General features: G+C 40.0%; 1 protein-coding gene across 3 annotated transcripts in view; it reads left to right on the top strand.

The window, feature by feature from the left end:
- TSHZ2 (teashirt zinc finger homeobox 2) overlaps nucleotides 1–14901 on the top strand; it is a 458954-nt gene that overhangs the window by 29325 nt on the left and 414728 nt on the right. The window lies entirely within an intron of this gene.

Below are 14901 nucleotides of genomic sequence, written 5' to 3'. Positions count from 1 at the left end.
TTCTTCCCATTTTACAGATGAGTACACCAAGATAGAGAGACAATGGGTACTTGAGCTAAGGTCAAACAACTAGTCAAAGACAGAATTGGGACTCATCCTGAATTTGTGACCTCTCTCTTAACTACATGAAACCAGGTTCTAGCTGAACTATTACGAAATGTCAAATGGTAAAGGCTGGAGAAGATGTTCAGATGTCATACCCTCTGAGCGCTTTCTTTCCCAGAAGAGAAATGGTGGCCTACAGGAACAGAAAGTGAAGGGCCTCAGGTCGTATAACTGCCATCCTGTCAGGAGACTTGTGGGATTCCTTGAGAAGAGATTCTCCGGGGGAGTCTCTGCAAATCTTGCCCTCCACATATACCATGTCACATGGTGATGAGAAGCGGAGTAAAATTGCACTTATATCGTTCTTGATCTGTCCTATGTAAGACCCTGGAGAGGTACGTGGTATTATGATTTCTGGAGTAGTTGTGACAGGTTGAAGCAGAGACTAGAACAAACCTTCACTCACATGTGCCCCTCCTTCCAAATGCTGGTTATCTGATTTCTTTCTGGACATTCTCTGGTTATCTTTTCCTTTCCCTATCTGTTATTTTGAGTCATTTTCTCACTTTTCCTTGTCTGCTCTGAGAATTGTGTGAAATTTAAGGTTGGATAAGCCTACTGGACTAATGGGATTTTATCTGTGTGGTCAAGAAATATTCTCACAAGAGGAATCCTAACTGGAGAAGAATCAAATTTCAACAGAAGAGGGTGACATGCAATGTACTTGATAGTTAGATGGTCCTTGATTCTTTTCTTTTTATGACACATCTACTCAGCCACACACACTTACACTCAATATCCTTAACTTACACCCAGATCAGTTGCCGCTTAGTTCACTTGAATGTTGAATGCTTGGAAGTTTATTTCTGTTTAAAAAAAAATGTTCAACATTTTAAAAATGGATTGGTTGATCTGTATCAAATCAACCCAAAGAAGTTTATTTAACCCATGTTGTTGCAGAAACTGTTTGCATCCATAGTGAAAAATAAGACAGATCTCTATTGTAGTAGCAAGCATTAACAATTTTAAAAAATAAATAAGTTTGTTTTCTCAACTGTAAGTATTGGTACCTGAGAAGTGATAGAGAAATAGATGCAGATTTTTGTAATTGTCATGAAAGAGGTCAAATTGTACTTTTGAAAAATTCGGAATGTGGCATAAGCTTAAGTGCCAGTCGGTGGCAGTCAGGGAAGTAGACGACTCAGATAGACTGAGCATTGGGCAATAGGGAGTGGTGGAGTCTGTGGGGTTCTGCAGTCCCTGTTCTTTCTCTAGCCTCTTGTCACTATGCAGAATGCATCCTCTAGGGCTGCCAGATATTCTAGTTTTTCAAAAGATTCCAGAAATCTGCATTTCAAGGTAAACTATTTTTAAACAGCTTGAGTTAAACTGATCACATGTGGTGCCTGAATTCAAGTTTTGAACTGCCATTTGTGACCTTAAATTAGAGGTGTTTTCCCTTCCTTTTCATCTTTTTGGTACAGATTTATAAATGGCATTGTTCTAATACTAAGCAGTCAAACTGGGCTGCAGAGGGATGAGGGTAAGGTGTGAGGTTGTTAAGTTTTATTTTGTGTTGGTTCCAACCTGTATCAAAAAGAGAAAGGGGATTTTCCTGAGTTAACTGAGTAAAAGTTAAAAGAGAAGGAGGAAAGGAAAAAAAGAATGAATTCCTGTATATGTGAGAAATAGAATCATTAATTCATTCATTCAATAAATATTTGAGCACCCACTATATGCCCGGTACGGAAATGCATTAGTAAACAGAGCTGGTGGTTATAGCTCATGGAGTTCACGAACAAATAATTACACAGTAATTATTTAATGACAACTATTATTAGCACTCTAAGATGCTGTTAGAGTAGTTATCAGCCCTAGTCTGGGAATCGAAAGAGACTCCCATGATGAGGTAGCATTTAACCTGAACCTGAAGACTGAGAAGGAGTTGGCCGGGTTGAACAAGACTAGCAAGAGCAAGAAATCTCCTGGTTGAGAGGAACTCGGGTGCAAAGGTCCTGAGATGGAAGCGAACAGGGTGCATGGAGGAGACTGGAGATAGGTCAGCACAATTGGAACACATGAGAAAGGGAAAGAACGGTGGAGAGAGAAGGAGATTGGAAAATCGTATTGGGCTTCAAGAACACGTAAAAGTGTTTGGTCTTCATTTTAATATTACTTGTGTCATAGTAACTAAGCTTTGAAGAGTGACAAAAAGAGGAGTATGACTTTGGGTATATCCTTCTAAAGTGAAAGACGGAAAGTGTGAAAAGTAGATGTCAGATAAAATAATTTCTTGGTGGCAACATTGGCATAAAATCAATCAGTTACCCTGCTGCTGGAAGGTGGAGGGGCTTGCAGGGGTCACCCAAGACAATGAAAGGGACTATGTATATTTGTGCATTTATGTGTATCTGCCTGCATGGAGATGTGCTACTGTGTTTATATTGCTCATGTGTATATGTGTGTATGTTTACACATGCAAATAGTACATTCAGATATCTGGTTGAATATTTGAGTAGTGATGTGAGCATGACCTGGTTAATGATTAAAATCCAAACTAGGTTTGGAAAGAAAAATAAAATAATTTTTTAAATAATCGGGAAATAACAGCAAAAATTCATTGACTGTTATTCTATTTTACTTTTCTATTCACAAAACTAATTTATATTATTAAAAATTATATGTAAGATTGCCTACTCTAATCAAAGTCCTCACTGAAAAAGAAGGAAAAATTGCATGTGATTGTTCAACCTTCCTAAATTTTGTTTCTCACACCAAGAAGCCAATTACAATGAACCTTGTGAGGGTTAATACTAACACTCAAGGCTAAAAAGATTAACCTGAATCAACACAAAATTAGTCAGCTTTGAATACAGAATTATGAATGAAGCACAATTTATAGTTTGAAGCATTATTCTTAAAAAAAAATTATGTAGACTGTGTATAGTCTTCATAAAGAAAAAAAAGAGAGAGAGGGAGAAAGAGAAAAAGAGAGAGCAGTGGATAGAAAGAGGTGAGAGAAGGAAAGTAAAGGCATTTTAAGAATATAGTTAATTGGTTAATTGGGGATTGTGTGTCACTTGAACTTAAGCCTGTGGTTAATTCGTGGCTTATTCCTCAGGAATGACATGGGCAGGGCAGTTACTGAAATAATGAATTGCTCACTTGTCCTGGGCGAATAGAAAATTCCTCCGGTTAAATAAAACTGGGGGAGGAGGCATTTGATAGGCTTATAATGGCTTGAGTTTCTAGGCAAGTGTTGTTCCCTTGACAGTCAGAAGGGAGAACTTTGGGGGGCTGGATATTCTCAGTAAAGGGGGAAATTAAGAAAAGATCCTAATGAGCTAGTCATTTTTAAAGAAAACGGACACTGGATTCTTAAAGCATTCTCAAAACGAATGTCAAAAACAGAACTTAGTGTCAGTTTTAACTCAAAGCAGGGATGAAATAACAAGGAATCTGAAGACATGTAGGGGAAAAGTAGTCAATGTAAGGGCCAAGACAGGCAAATATCATAGGAATTGATGAATTTGTTTTAAAGATAAGGAGAGAAATAGTTGAATAAACTTTCAAATACATTGGTTTTTAACTCAAAAGATTCTACAGAGAGAGATTTTTGTAGGAAAAAAGCCTCTGTTATCTCCTATGTCTGAACTCAGACTTTTAGGGTGTCTTATGAAAACAACTTTCTATTTTATTTCAGTGAAAAATTACAGGTTCCTGGGCCAATGGACAAAAATACCAGATTACTCTTATCCATGCAATAAAAAGACTAGAAGTTGGGTGGGCCACAGTGGCTTAGTGGCAGAGTACTCGCTTGCCCATGCTGGAGACCTGGGTTCTATTCCCGGTGCCTGCCCATGTGAAAAAAAAAAAGACTAGAAGTCCTTTTGCACAAAATTCCCAAAAGCAACCTGAATTGGGAGCTCTGGACTTTTATTTTTCTGACATGGCTTCATGGAATCTTACGCTTTGGGGACGATGTTAATTTTATCATCATCATGGTTGATTCTCGTAGTCTTTTAGAGTGTACAAAGGCTTTCCCCCATCAGTCTACACCCCTCTTCTCATTCTCTCCATCCTTGTGATTGGTCGTTGGGCCACCACTTCTCCACCTAACAGCTTAGCCTTCAGCCACCTGTTTCCCAACTCTGTGGATGCTTTTGGTCCTTATCTTCCTTGACCTCTCTGTTGCATTTGACATTGTTGACCCATTTATTCTTGACCCAATGAAACAAGTCATTCAACAACTATTACAAGAATCAAGACTCTGTAGGCCTTTGGTTGGGACCCAGGAGTCTGAATCCCCAACCAGAACCCCAGGAGATGTATCTATAAATATTGAAGTTTGAGAATGTCTTGCTATTCCATCGTCCACATTTTCTTGTGTGGCAGAATGAGAAAAAGATTGATTTTGAATGTTTCCCCACTTTTTTTAAACATGAAGATTCCATCCCCACAACCCTCCATATCTAAACTCATTTCTATGATTAGCCATCTTCTAAGGGATCTGCAGCAAAGAAAAACCTGCCTACAGCACCAGCAACTCAGAGTGGAAAATTTGACTTTGTTGTGCACTGGCTAGAACTAGCTGGCTGTAAGCCCCTCTGGTTGGAATCTTTCTCTGTATACCCAGCATCTGACCTTCCAGGAGGAGGTCAGTGGATTTCTTTTGCTTGGCCAACTGAATTGGGGGAAAAACATACCAAAACAACTCAAAATGCTGATGTGCTGAGTTATGACAAGCTGAGTCTCATGTCACGAGGGTAAAATGACAGCTTTACTGCTGCAGTGATTATAAAAACAAAGCAAATTAAGCACCAATATGGTTATGTATAGCAAATAAAGCAACTTTATTGCATTGCAAATTAAAGACCTAGAATATATTTCAGAAGTGTCAAACCTGAAAAGCTAAAGATTCCTCCCAAATTGCCACTAATTGATATCCTTCCAATTTTATTAGTCAACTGAAAGCTTAAAGCAGAATTTTTTCCCTCTAGAAAATTTTTACTTTGTATAGTTATATATTTCCCCTGTGAAATTTTCTCTGTAAGGCTCAGTCACAATAAAACAGTCACATTTATAATTAAGTTAAATCAGCCATTTACACAGAAATACTTGCAAACAACAATACCAATAAAATCAAAAGCGAATATCATATTTGATAAGTCTTGCTCAAACAGCTTTCTATATTAGCTCCAGTATAACTCAGGGATAGATATTGATCCAGCTTGGCCTGAATCCTTAAATGAGTCAACCTCTTTTGCTGTGCTATGAGTTATTGAGCTAAACAGGGCCATCATAAATGGGTATACAGACAGAGCACCGTGCGAGACTCCGTATCTCGGGAGGTACAATTCATATTCTGGGCATCCTCTTTTGGTTCCAACTCCAAATATCAAACTTCAGCTAAGATTCCCACAGTTAATGCCAATGACAAATTCTAATGCCCTGATTCACAGAGAAACAATGGCCAGATAAATAACCCCCCAAATTTAAATTAAGCAGGACCAGTATACTGCTAATTCATCCAATGCAACATGATTATATGATTGATAAAAAAGCTAGGACCTTATTTTATGCTATATAACCATATCCAAAAGTGGCAGGATGATGCAATTTTGTACCAGGGAAGCTGTATTAATGAAATACATTTCTGTAAAGAATTTTACAGATATCAAAGGATATTTGGGGGTTCTAGTTTAGACCTGCTGGAATGCAATATACCAGAAACGGAATGGCTTTTAAAAGGGGGAATTTATTAAGTTGTAAGTTTACAATTATAAGGCTGTGAAAATGTCCCAATTAAAGCAAGTCTATAAAAATGTTCAAATTGAGGCACCAACAAGAGGTTACCTTCACTCAAAAAAGGCTGATGAAGTTCAGGGTTTTTCACTCAACTGGAAAGGTACATGGTGAACATGGTGATGTCTGCTAGCTTTCTCTCCAGGATTCTTATTTCATGAAGCTCCCCACCAGGGACGTTTTCCTTCTTCATCTCCAAAGGTCTCTGGCTGTGTGGGCTCTGCGGTTCTTGTGGCTCTGTCACTGTGGCTCTCTCCAAAATGGTCCGTCTTTTAAAGGATTCCAGTAAACTAATCAAGACCCACCTGGAATGGGTGGAGTCACATCTCCCTTTAATTAAATGTTAATACCCACAATTGGGCAAGTTATATCTCTGTGGAGATAATCTAGCCCAAAGATCCCACCCTACATTACTGAATAGGGATTAAAAGAAAAGGATGCTCCTACAAGATTGGATCAGGGTTAAACCATGGCTTTTCTAGGGCACATAATCCTTTCAAACCAGCACAAGAGTGTAGGAGCATAGTAGGATCTCAAGAAATGTTTGTTTAATTAATTGAATAACCTGGAGGCTTAATGACCACATATTGCATTTGTATAAGGAGGAAAATTAAAATTGATCTATAATCACCCCATGGTGAGTGTTAAGAACTGTTTTCTTTTTTACTGGAAAACCAAACAACCATACAGCGGCTTCTGGAAGCTGTACCCTTTGACCAAAGAATGGATAGCTTCAACCTCTTTGAATCATTCTAAAACGAGTTAGCACACAACAGTGTTATAATATTCTGTGCCTTTGAATGGTAACATTACTTTCCAGCAAATCTCAATGGAAAAATGCTAAAGGAGAAATAGAGAGAGGCAAACTGAACCAAAATGTACTCAAAAAAAAACATTGGGAGCCATTGAAGTAAATTCCTTAGAAATTCAAGCTAACATGCTCTTGTGAAGCTTATTTATATAGCAGAGGAGCTTAGCCTACCTATAGTTATGCCTAAGAGTTACTTCCAGAGGACCTCTTTTCTTGCTCAAGATGTGACCTCTCACTCCAAGCCCTGCTCTGCAAGTGAAATCGTTACCCTCCCCTTTACATGGGACATGACATCCAGGGGTAAAAGTCTCTCTGGCAATGTGGGAAATGACTCCCAGGTATGAGCCTGGCCCTGGCACTGTGGGATTGGCAATGCCTTCCTGATCAAAAAGGGGAAGAGAATTGTAACAAATGAGTTATCGGTGGCTGAGAGATTCAAATAGAGTCAAGAGGCTACCCTGGAGGTCACTCTTACGCAAGCTTCAGCTAAGACATCGCTACCTATCATACCTTGCCAAACCCCAACCAAAACCATTCCTGCCAACCTAGAAAACACCTAGGGCTTTATCTGAGACTCTACAAAGGTTCCATGCACTATTACTTTCCAGAAACTTACAACCTCCAGACGGGTTCCTAGGCCAGTTAAGTCTTGATACGCAGAAGGCCCAGCCCTTCCAGAACGTCAGCTAGTTCCATCCCCCATCCCATATCATCAACAGCCCCTTCCAACGTGAAAAAGTTAGAATAGGCATAGCCCAAATAACCTAAATATTGGGAGAACGATCAAAGGAGATGGTGGAGTTATACGAAGAAGGTAGGGTTTAACAAATAAGTGTGATTGCTGAATTTTTATATTCATATTTCTTTCAGTCTCCAGTGTCTTGGAGCAGCTAGAAGGGAAAAATTAAAATTGTGGAATTATAACCCATACCAAACTCTGAAATCTGTTCTAATTGTTACAGTGTGCTTGGAAATTTATCGGGTTTTTTTATATCTATTATTTTTCACACACACATTCAAAAGGTTAATTGAGATGACAAACGCACAGCTATATGATGATACTATGAACCACTGATTATACACTTTAGGTGATTACATGATATGTGAATATATAATATATATCAATAAAATTGCATTAAAATATAGAAAAAAAATTCAAGATAACAGAGAAGTATAAGATGAAACTGGCCTTATTACATTTCTCTTAGGTTTGAAGCCAGTGAATTATCATCATTCTCTAGGCCTGATTTCTTCTCCTTTCAGCCTGATTTGAGGCTTGTGGTGGCAAATTCATAGCTCATGGGCCAAGTCCAGCCAACAGATGTGTTATGTGTAGCTGGCATAGTGTATTTTTAAAAATCCAAATTATTTGCTATCATTAAAAACAAAAAATGGAAGATCTGCAATACTGGGCTCCTATTCGCATGTGTTCCCCATTTAAAAATCAACTGAAAGATATGGTGGTTTTGATGGCTGGGCCTTTAATGCGACAGGCAAGCTCATTTACCACAGATCCTATGACTCCCCATTACACACATGCCTTTTTGCGCTCAGTTTTGTTCCTTGCCAAATCTCTGTGGGCATCTGAGGTTGTTAAGTCCCTATTTTAGACCTTGACCTTGCTTTCTTCTTATTACTGGCCTGGCAGGTAGCAGGTTCGTACTTTTCTAACAAAGAAAGTGTTACCAATATGGTGCGAGAGAGGTATCGAAGGCCTAATTGGTCCCTTTCTTTGACCGTAGAGGCAAAAACTGGCAAATTATCACTCCTAGTATTACCTAAAACTTTGGGACTTTGGCCTTGCTTCTTCAATAATTTAGTTTACTTATTTTGTTAGCTGTCTTACAAATGTATTTTCCAAGGAGTTCTGTGGTTTCATTGTACTTTATGTTCCTAATATGAATCTTCCCAGGCTACTATATCAGGTAACTACTTGCAATTTTTAGTACAAATTATAACTGACCCGTGCATGCATGTTGCAGTACCTTTGCACAGCATTCATATGCATTTTGTTTTGTTCATCTCTCACATCAATCCACATTAAGGGTACTTGGCAGAGCTGGCTTTCTGAGTGGTTCATCACATCACCCTTCTCCCCATGAGTAAAGATCTAAACATAAGAACATTTATTATACACTAGGAGCTTCCTTGAGATCACCCACCAGGTTAAATGCTTTCAGTGCATTCTCTCCTTAGATTTACCCTATTATCCCCTGATCTAGGTAGTTTACATAGAGGAGGCCAAGCATTAGGAAAAGCAGAATTAAACGCATTGGCCAAGATCACGTGCATGCATTAGTTTAAGTTCAAACCCACTCTTTAACTACTTTGCTACTATGCTCCTTTATTGGAATATTTTTATCAAGTGAAACTGATAGCAAAGGCAGTCATCTGAAAATCCCAAATGTCATTAAGAAAAATAGAATTTCAAAATTACCTAATGGACATTTTCTAAGTAATAATAATAGTAATATGGGGACAGCATTCTGTCATATTGACACTAATAAGAAATCATTTTATTGCATTTACCCTTTAATTGCAATATTTTGCCACAATTCTTAATGACACAGGCAAGAGTTGAAGGGTCTTATCGACGATGGCATAGTTTCTCAGCATAAAAAAATCTATAGTATACTGCTAAAAGCAGGTTTGGAGACCAATAATTTCAATCCATTCTATGGATTTCCCTTCAATGCTGGCTTTGACTTTTAGAATGCGCACCCAATGCTATTACTCATTGCACCTGTGCAATACCTGTTCCCTTAAAATTTAACCTCTATATATCAAAGGTAAAGCGTTATGGAGAGAAATACATGGTAATTTCAAGCCCTCACCACTCGCCTAAGCTAAGGTCCCATTCCAGAGCTTGATCTGGGTATTCAGTGCATTGCAGGAAAAGGAAGCTTGATAAGTTTGTGCAAACCCAAGTTATAACTACATCATCCCTGCAGATGTTATTTTTTATTTGATTCCATTTATAATCTGTATTTGGTCTCTCCAATCTTCTGAACCTGATATGGATACCATGAGGGTAGTGTGTTTTCCTGCTTTGTTTCTCTCTGTATCCCCAGTGCCTAATATGGTGTCAGAAAGTAGGAAAATCTATCCAAGATCTTTTTCCTCTCCTCTGGGTCTAGAGACATCCATGAAGTAATGTCTTCTGCCTATCCCTTTGTCTTTTAATTGGAAACACAAAGAATTTGGATTGCCAGTTATTCTCAGCCAGAGATGATTTTTGACCCCAAGGAGATATTTGGCAGTATCCAGAAACAGTTTTGATCATCAAAACTGTGTGTGTGTATGTGTGTATGTTGGGGCTGGGGGAAGAAGGTGCTACCTGCATCTAATGGGTAGAGGCTAGAGATGCACAGGACAGACCCCAAAACAGAGAATTAGCTCGTACAAAAGCCAACAGTGCCAACACTGGGAACTTCCATGGTAGAAAAATGAATGAATAAATGAAGTTAAGACCTGACTGGAACCACGGTTTCTTCTAGCTGCTCATTATACCATCACAGGTCACTTCCTCATGGGTGGTAGTGATGTTGTGAAATCCTGTGTAGGGTCAGAGAATGTCCCACAACCTTTAATTGACCCATCTTTTAGTTCTATAAATGAACTCTGACTACTAGAATAGTGGCATCTTCATTTTAACCACCAGTGCCATGCATGAACTCCTAAGGCATGTTGATGCATGCCCAGAACACTTGCATACCTCTGATTAAGAGTTAACAATGGGAAGAGAAGATAGTGTGAAAAATAGAATAAAGAGGCCTACTCAATCGGAACAAGAGTACACATAGCACACTGGTGCTCACTGGCTAGGAACAAATGGTGCAGTATGTAACAATGGCTCTTATTGGCTGAGTGCAAAAATAGCCCTTGCTCTATCACAAGGAGAAATATAATCACTGAAATTAATAGTTAGCATTTATTAAACATTTGGTATGTGCCAAATAGTGGTCTAAGTGCTTTACAAAGTTTCTGAGGTAAGTACAAGGATCACATCACAGATGTGAAAACTGAAGCATAGAGAGGTCAAGAAACAAAGTAATAAGAGGTGCTGCTGGGATTCACCCTGACAGTGTGGCGACAGAGCCTCTGTTCTTGAATGTTCCACTATGGTCAAGGACTGATCAGAGAACTACTATGTGAAGGTTTCTATTTTAATGTAAAATAATTTGAGATGAACAACCCTATACCAAATCAGTGCTACCCCAGGGATGAGCAGGTAGGCTTGCATCCTAATTACTAGTGGGGTCATTCTGATAAACTATTAGCACTTAGGGCCAATTTGTCTGACCACTAACACTTAAGTGTTTTTAACACTCATTTCTCCTCTCTCTCTAGTCAGTTAGGCACCCTTCTTCAGCAGCAGCATTGAGCATCAGCTGGGCTTCTAAAAATGCAGAATCTCAGGCCACTGTCCACACCTCCCAGATTCTGCATTCTAACAAGATCCCATGTGATTTCAACTGATGTAGAGGCACATTAAACTTTGAGAGGTGGAGATCTGCCGCCTTTCTTGCAGAGCCCCCACCCCAACCCGCCTGTATTAGAGTTCTTAGAGACACAGAATCAACAGGGAACACTCACAAATATTATATTTATAAACGTGTCTCATGTGACCATGGGAACGCAGAGTCCAAAATCTGCAGGGCACCCTGTGAACCCAATGATTCTGATAGAGGGTCTGGACAACTCCACAGGAGAGGCTCACCAGCCAAAGCAGGAAGAGATCCTATCTCTTCTGAATCCTCCTTAAAAGGCTTCCAGTGATCAGATTAAGCATCACTCATTGCAGAAGACACTCCCCTTTGGCTGATTACAAATGGAATCAGCTGTGGATGCAGCTGACGTGATCATGATTTAATTCTATGAAATGTCCTCATCGCAACAGACAGGCCAGCACTTGCCCAACCAGACAAACAGGTACCACCGCTTGGCCAAGTTGACACATGAACCTGACCATGACACCGCCCAAGCAGCTGGAAAGAGTTTAGGACATTTTCAGGTTTGGGGGAGGGTTCAAGATTCCATTTCACTCTAGGATTCCATGTTCTTTAAATGGGCCACTTTTAAAGCTATACACGCACACATACACACATACACTTAAGGGAAGACAGTTTTCTCTTCTCTCATCTCAGTCCTGCACGGCCCTTCCCAACTCATCTTTCATCCTTCTCACCTCCTAATTCCACTTGAGATTGCTCTTCTCCATGGCATTGGGTCCTACTCATTGGGATTTCACAGAAAAGCAAAATTTCCAAAAATCTTGGGGGGGGAATTTAACTCTGGATTGCTCCCTTTTCTATTTTGCCGAGTGCAGACATTAAAATAAAATCAGAAAACAAACTACCATTAACAGTAATTATCCCTTTATAGTTTCAGAATAAAGGTTAGCATCTTGAATTAAATACATTTTATTTGTTGGAAAACTTAATATTTTCTCCTTATTTTTCTTGCTTCACCCTGACTTGATATAGGGAGGTGGGGGAAGTTACTAGCCTCACAGACGAATATTGATGAATCACTTCAAATTTTTTGTGATCATTGCATCAGAAATTGGGGGATGGGAGGTCTGTTTTTCCTTTGGGCCACCTACTTGCAGAATAGTTTTACTATCCAAATTGAAACAAGAGACATAAAGACTTCCCAATAGGCTGTACATATTAATGAAAGTCTACTATTCCCTATATGAAAATGTCACGCTCATCCTTTGCTTTCAGTAGTTTTTGAGATTAGGCATTTTTATCATACAAATGAAAAGGTATCTAGCTTTATAAAGCAGAAATATGTAGAAAAAAGGTACTAATGTATTTAAAATGACGAGCCCGGAATTTTGGCTATTTCCTGTTTGAATGGGAAGCAATTCTCAATTTAAGTAAACTTAACAAATATTTATAATGTACTGACCGTGACCTTAAGGCTAGATGAGAGTCCCTGTCATCTACTCTTTAGGCTCTTGACTTCACTTCTGAAGCACTAACCACTATTTTAAATTGTGCAATTATTTAATATCGTCCCTCTTACTTACAGCCCAGCAGGGCGAAACAGCTGTTTGATTCACCATTAAGTACCCAGAACCTAACACAGGGGTGGAAATTCAATGTGATAATTCACATTAAGTGGTGCTAAGCACATAGTAAGCATAAAAAAGAAAGGTATTTAATGATCACTGATAGCATCTCATTGCTTATATGCTTAAAAAACATCTTTAGCTTGGCATTCAGGGTTCACATATTCATTTGAGCGATATTTATCACACACCTACTATGTGCCAGGTGGTATGGCAGCCACTGGCGATGAAGGAAGGAAAACAAAAGGCAGTAATGACCCGTGCAGTCATGGAACTTCCCTTTGATTATCTGTCTTACAGGGATGTTGTTTCAGCAAAGCAAATTGGAGAAGTGTCCAACCTGTGGTAGATACACAAAAATCCATTAATTGTCACCCATTTCTTGAGCATCACCTATGAGCCAGGAACTGTGCTAGGATTTAGAGATACAGTGGTGGCCTAAGTGCACCCAGATCTAAGCACCCAGATTCCTGATACCCGTGGGCCTCTAGTCAGTGCCTTCTCTACTGCCACAAGTTCCACCAGCCTTTTCCTTTCCTGGTTAAAGCTCCATTTTCTTTTCTCCAAGACCCTCCCCCTGCCACCTCCCATTCTAGGAAATGTGCCCACAGAGTTTTTCATCTATCTCAGTACTAGCATTTATGAATTTATTTTTTTAAATTGGTCTATAAGTTGATGTCTTCCAATAGACTGGGAGCTGCTCAAGGTTGGAGACAGGGACTTAATTGTTTCTGTAGCATACCAAACACTGCTCCCGCCCTACCCCTCACACCCCACTCCCCAGATCACTGCCTTGCACAGAATGAGTAGTCTGTTAAGATGTTTGGAATGAATGGATACATTTTGTAAGGTCACTCCGGTGTTTAAACTCCCAGTGGTTTCCCATGGGTACACTTAGGAGAAAACCAGGTTTCCTACCCCGGCTCCCAGAGCTCTGTACCCCCTCTCCACTGTCCACCTCTCCCACACTGAACTGGGGGACTCTTTTCTGTTTCTGAAAACAGCCCACCTGTTTTCTCCTCCCAGGCTTTGCACTTGCTGTTGCCTCCACCCTCTGTGCTCCTTCCCTGGTCTTTCCCACTGCCTGGTGTCTCCTTCTCATTCTCACTGACACCTCTGAGAAACCCTCTCCGAGCACTTCTGTGAACTGCCCTCTGCGTAGGCACGCTCTTTCAGAGGACAGCTGCATTTCTTTCATAGCACTTATTGCTGTCAGAAATTACCTTCTTGTATGTATTTTATTTCTTGTTTCTTCTGGCATGGCGTAATTTTGCTCCTGCCCCCCCAGACAACATTTGGCAATGTCCGTGGATACCTTGGATTGTCACAAAGAGGGTGGGGTGGGGGTGGGGGCGACCGGGTGAAGGGCTGCTCCTGGCATCCAGTGGGTAGAGGACAGGGATGCCGTCAAACATCCTACAATGCCCAGGACAGTCCCCACAGCACAGACTTATCTGGCCCATGAGATCAGTAGTGTTAAGGTAGAAAAACAACCTCCGGGCAAGAATCTGCTTAATGAGGGCAGGGACTCCTACCTTTCTCACATGTCTGGTCTCAAATATGACTGAAACAGGATCATCCTCTAATGCTTGTGGCTTGAATAAAGGATGTAAAGTATTGACAATGCAGAGAAAGAGTGATGGGGGGCTTCTGCGTCCTTATTTTGGAATAAACGGAATTGAAATTCAAGACCATGCCATCATTCTCTAGTAAAATGATGACGTTAACTTACAGGTGATCATGCTTCTGGGACAGGGTGGGAGGGTGGGAATTGGGTGAGGGTTGCATCTCTCACCTCTATTCCTGAAGATGCTGTGAGCTGCACCTTTCCCCTGTGCTCAGGGGATGCAAAGTAGGGATGGCACCCGGCTGCGTCGTGGCAGGAGGCATTTTTTTTTAAAGGTTTGGCCAAGAAGGGAAGAATTTTTTTTAAAAAAAACATGATTTAATGATAAATAATCACACTCTGCCTCTGACATTAAAGGGCATCATTGTCTCAGCTCAGCGATGTAAATCACTGTAATGGACGAATCCTTTAAAAGTAACATGGAATTTAAAACTGGAAAATATGAGGACCTCGCAGGATGACTGCGAAAATCATCCGTTTATTATCTAGGTGTGCTTAATAGTCTGCTGCCTGATGAAAAATCATTTGCTAACC

The sequence above is a fragment of the Tamandua tetradactyla genome, chromosome 1, assembly GCF_023851605.1.
Source record: "Tamandua tetradactyla isolate mTamTet1 chromosome 1, mTamTet1.pri, whole genome shotgun sequence".
Classification (NCBI taxonomy): Eukaryota; Metazoa; Chordata; class Mammalia; order Pilosa; family Myrmecophagidae; genus Tamandua; species Tamandua tetradactyla.
The sequence above is the reverse complement of the archived record's forward strand: the minus strand, read 5'-3'. Positions and strand labels throughout refer to the sequence as shown.